Source organism: Bos taurus, chromosome 10 (genome assembly GCF_002263795.3).
Source record: "Bos taurus isolate L1 Dominette 01449 registration number 42190680 breed Hereford chromosome 10, ARS-UCD2.0, whole genome shotgun sequence".
NCBI classification, from domain to species: Eukaryota; Metazoa; Chordata; class Mammalia; order Artiodactyla; family Bovidae; genus Bos; species Bos taurus.
The window spans coordinates 30627324-30633323 of record NC_037337.1 but is presented as its reverse complement, the minus strand read 5'-3'; positions in this window follow the sequence as shown (position 1 = coordinate 30633323).

Here is a 6000-nt window from a genome sequence, read left to right as displayed (position 1 = left end):
AATTCAGGTGGATACCTTATTCAGAATTTAAAAGTGGGTATCCAGTAGAAGCAGCCATTCTGTATGTCTCTCATTATTAACTTGATTATGCTTGCATAGAAGCATGGGACCAAGGCTGAACCTCAGCGCTAGGCATAGTGGAGAGTGCTGAAAGGGGAGCCAGGAAAGAAGAGAAAGGAGAATTTAAACAGTCTAAGAACTTCTGTTTTAATAACTCTTGGGTACAGTTGTCTGCTTATTTATTCTTGGTCGTTCTTAACTTCCCTTGAGAATATAATAAATGCCATAGTTCACACACATATGCACAGCAACATTTTATACATATATATAAAACTTGGAAAACAACATCAAAATTCCTGACCCCAAAAGTAGGGATACCCACATTATGATCTTAAAGATGCAACCAGTCAATAAGTTATTTATGGTGTGACATCTTGAATTTGTAATGGGGGTGTAATGATGTCTTAGGTACATGTTTTTTGTGTGTGAAATCACCTTTATTTTCTCCATTAATTTGAAAGATATGCTGAAACAGAAATGTTAAAACAACCACTAACTGAAATGTTTATAGAATGTGAAAGAATATAATCAGAAACCTCATCAGATATTTTTAAGGTCTAACAATCTGTACTCGCCCTTCTCAGACTTGGTGCTATCTAATCCTATAGAAACTGCTTTTCTGAATTAGATTGGATCTTGATTAACCAGAATTATTGCACAGTTGACAAACTCAAAATTATAGCTGTGTTGTCAAGTACTACAGAAGACAATGTTTCTAAATCTCCAAAATATGGTTAAAAGAAGGCTTTTCTCCCATGGAATGTACCTAATAAGGTTCTGTAAACTGGATATGATTTCTAAGCTGGAGGCTAAGAGAGTTCTAATTCTGTGGTAGACGTCTCCCTCATAAATGTTTAGGTTAACATTTATTTTCACCACAGAGCACCTACAGACTGTATTTCTCTTTTTCATGGCCCAATGGGGCTTTCTTGTGCATCAGACTTCAAATAGTAATAGGATTTTTAGAGGAAAGGGAAAAGAGAATAATCAGATGAAGGCAGATAATCCACATCTCCAAGTCAAAACAAAGGTGTAAACAGCCTTTCTCAAATAGCCTGAATAAATTTGCATTCCCTAGTCTTTATCAGTTCAATTCAGTTGCTCAGCCCTGTTGACTCTTTGCGACGCCATGGACTGCAGCACGCCAGGTTTCCCTGTCCATCATCTACTCCCAGAGCCTACTCAAACCCATGTCCATCGCATCGGTGATACCACCTTTTAATCTCCCTCAAATAAAGTGCCCCTTTCCTCATGTAGCCCTTCCCCCACAGCCCTCCCCACACATAGGTAGAAAGTTTAGTAACGCGGTCTAAACTTTAAAAAGAAGGTACAACTCTTTTCTCACATATCATACTAATTCAGATAAGAGGATTTAAATGTTAACATTGCAGATGTTTTAAAAAGGAAATCTAGTTTACGATTCCCAAATCAATTTGTGTTTTTTAATTGTAAAAAAATTAAAAAAGAAACTTGATATAGGCCATGTATCTCATATTTAATATAAGGAAAAAAACATAATGTTTTCTTTAAATCTGGGCTGGGATTCTCTAAGAGGGAATACAAGAATCATTAAGTATTCAAGATTCTCTTAACTTCTCAACTGTGAATCTCAATAAAGGTAAAAGAAGGTAAAGCCATTTAAGCATCATCTGTGGAAGGAATCTTGGTCAAACACCAAATTTGCTCCATGTCCTTAGTAAAGATATGATTCCGTAATATAATAGCTTTCAAGATAAATTTTATGTAAAATATTTCAAACTATGCCCAGGAAATATAAACATTTAAAAATTGGTACAGGTCTAATTTATTTTCAGTGAAACAAATATATGATTCAAGGTAATAATAGTAGCATCTCATAAAATAGTGCCATTCTCATGGAAGAACACACAATTCAAACAAGATTGAACTTCATCTCTGGTTACCTTTTCATAAACGTGACCCAGTCTCCCTCTAGCAGAGTGTCACTTTTACATGCGCATTCAAACATGATAAATGTCATCTTGGCATGTGTTTCACATAAGGACGGCCAAGCCCTTGGCTAACACAATGCACGCCTGGAGATGTGTGGTCTCCCTCTGCCCTTTACCCTGGGGTTTCATGAACCAAGTCCAGGAAATGCGGTAGAAAGGGCAGTGAACCAGGAGTTGAAAGACCCCACCTATCTCCGCACTTTCTAACTACGCAAGGGTACGTGAAACCCTTAATCTCTCAGCTTCAATATGCTTCTCTATAAAATGCGGGGCAGTCACACCCTCTTGGCCCACAGAATTGTTATAAGAATCAAATGAGATAATGTAAGTGAACACGCTTGAGAAACCACACTGCACTCACACAAGGTAAAGGAAAATCTGGATTCAAGCTTTTATAGTTCTTTGGCTCTTATGTGAGTTATGAGGAGTTTCATAAATCCAGTCCATTTTTATGGTTAGCTCTAATACTTTATAATGATCCAAAAAGGGTTGGGAACATGTGCTATAATTGTGCAGGAGAAGAGCTGCGACTTTTTCTTTTCCATCTCAATTAACCTCTGCTGAAGGTCACAGACAGGCCAGAGCTAAAAGTCTATTTTCCGTTTTGATCTTTTCACACCTTCAAATGTAAAGGAAAAAAAATAGCCAGTTGTAGAATATTCAGTTTTCTAAAATACTCTGAGGAGAAAGGAACATTTTCCTCATGTGGGTCCTTTATTCACATTTTGCTTAAATGAATAGATTTTTTTCCCAATATCTTCTTTGCCTCTTTGTCTCAATCAAATTTGTGTGTGTCTGATTATAGTCATCAATGGTCTATGACATTTCTATGTGATATCTTACAACAGTGGAGGGCCGATTTGTCTCTGGGGCCTCATAGGTTTGACAATGTTAAGGCTAGTGTAAGTAAAAGGAACTTACCACTATAATAATCCTAATTTCATAACAGTTCAGGCAATTTGTCTTACTGGTGTTCCTTTCGGTCATAATCAAAATGTAAAAGCGCAGCACTTTTTAAAAGGTATACGTTGTTTCACAGTGGGTTACCATTTGTCATGGAGAGAAAAGTTTTTTATTTTATGTGCAACAAATACTGTTTGAACACCTATCATGTGCATGACAGTATGATAAGAATGATGACATAAGAGTAATGGAAATAATATTAACCACTAGTTGAGACCCTACTAAGTGCCAGATACAGGGCTACAAGCCTCATATGAATGGTCTCATTTAAGCCTCACAAGTAAGTATTCTTGCCCCCATTAAACAGTAGAAGAAAGAGACTCAACAAAGATAAGTAACCTGTGCAAGATCATCATTCAAAGATACTGATTGATTGTACAAGTCAGATACTAGCTGTGTTTTCCTTCCTCTGGAGATCTAGGTGAGACTGTCTTGAACAATTCAGTTACTCAGCTTTCGAATCCCAGTGCTTTCCCAAACTTTCCTGCCAATTCCCTGGTCTCCCTTCATCTCTTGGGTTCCAGCTGTACCTGAAATATTAAAAATTTAATATAAAATTTATTTCAATTTACATTTAAATATAAAGCTTAAATATAAAGTCGTTCTTAGCTTTGGGAGAAATATCAATAACCTCAGATATGCAGATGACACCACGCTTATGGCAGAAAGTGAAGAGGAACTAAAGAGCCTCTTGATGAAAGTGAAAGAGGAGGGTGAAAAAGTTGGCTTAAAGTTCAACATTCAGAAAATGAAGATCATGGCATCTGGTCCCATCACTTCATGGGAAATGGATGGGGAAACAGTGTCAGACTTTATTTTTGGGGGGCTCCAAAATCACTGCAGATGGTGACTGCAGCCATGAAATTGAAAGACGCTTACTCCTTGAAAGGAAAGTTATGACCAACCTAGATACCATATTGAAAAGCAGAGACATTACTTTGCCAACAAAGGTCCGTCTAGTCAAGGCTATAGTTTTTCCAGTGGTCATGTATAGATGTAAGAGTTGGATCGTGAAGAAAGCTGAGCGCCGAAGAATTGATGCTTTTGAACTGTGGTGTTGGAGAAGACTCTTGAGAGTCCCTTGGACTGCAAGGAGATCCAACCAGTCCATTCTGAAGGAGATCAGCCCTGGAATTTCTTTGGAAGGAATGATGCTAAAGCTGAAACTTCAGTACCTTGGCCACCTCATGCAAAGAGTTGACTCATTGGAAAAGACTCTGATGCTGGGAGGGATTGGGGGCAGGAGGAGAAGGGGACGACAGAGGATGAGATGGCTGCATGGCATCACTGACTCGATGGACGTGAGTTTGAGTGAACTCTTGGAGTTGGTGATGGACAGGGAGGCCTGGCATGCTGTGATTCATGGGGTCGCAAAGAGTCGGAATGACTGAGCGACTGAACTGAACTGAACTGATGACAGTAATTGGCACTTTTTTCTGTAAAGGAACAAATAGTAAATATCTTTTTACTTTCAGGCCATAATCACAGTTGCAACAACTTAGAAAACACATTAACAAATGGACAGGGCTGTGTTTTGATAAAACTTTACTTATGAACACTGAGATTTGAGTGTCATATAATTTTTGTACATTATTAAATATTCCAGATGTTCAAGCTGGTTTTAGAAAAGGCAGAGGAACCAGAGATCAAATTGCCAACATCCACTGGTTCATTGAAAAAGCAAGAGAGTTCCAGAAAAACATCTATTTCTGCTTTATTGACTATGCCAAAGCCTTTAACTGTGTGGATCACAATAAACTGTGGAAAATTCTGAAAGAGATGGGAATACCAGACCACCTGACCTGCCTCTTGAGAAACCTATATGCAGGTCAGGAAACAACAGTTAGAACTGGACATGGAACAACAGACTGGTTCCAAATAGGAAAAGGAGTATGTCAAGGCTGTATATTGTCACCCTGCTTATTTAACTTATATGCAGACTACATCATGAGAAACGCTGGGCTGGGAGAATCACAAGCTGGAATCAAGATTGCCAGGAGAAATATCAATAACCTCAGATATGCAGATGACACCACCCTTATGGCAGAAAGTGAAGAGGAACTAAAAAGCCTCTTGATGAAAGTGAAAGAAGAGAGTGAAAAAGTTGGCTTAAAGCTCAAACTTCAGTAAACGAAGATCATGGCATCTGCTCCCATCACTTCATGGGAAATAGATGGGGAAACAGTGGAAAGAGTGTCAGACTTTATTTTTTGGGGCTCCAAAATCACTGCAGATGGTGGTTGCAGCCATGAAATTAAAAGACTCTTACTCCTTGGAAGGAAAGTTATGACTAACCTAGACAGCATATTAAAAAGCAGAGACATTACTGTGCCAACAAAGGTCCATCTAATCAAGGCTATAGTTTTTCCAGTAGTCATGTATGGATGTGAGAGTTGGACTGTGAAGAAGGCTGAGTGCCAAAGAATTGCTGCTTTTGAACTGTGGTGTTGGAGAAGACTGTTGAGAGTCTCTTGGACTGCAAGGAGATCCAACCAGTCCATTCTGAAGGAGATCAGCCCTGGGATTTCTTTGGAAGGAATGATGCTAAAGCTGAAACTGCAGTACTTTGGCCACCTCATGCGAAGAGTTGACTCATTGGAAAAGACTCTGATGCTGGGAAAGACTGGGGTCAGGAGAAGAAGGGGACAACAAAGGATGAGATGGCTGGATGGCATCACTGACTCAATGGACACGAGTTTGAGTGAACTCTGGGAGTTGGTGATGGACAGGGAGGCCTGGTGTGCTGCAATTCATGGGGTTGCAAAGAGTTGTACATGACTGAGCAACTGAACTGAAATACTCTTTTGGTTTTTTGGAACCAATTGAAATATTAAAATTTTAATATAAAATATATTTAAATTTACATTTAAATATAAAGTCATTCTTAGTTTCATACAAAAATGGCCATGAAGGCTATAGCTTGCCAACCCCTATATCATGATATCTTTTATAGTTGTGAAGGAAACATACTAAGTATTGTTAAATTTTTTTCTCTGCCCTGCCCTAG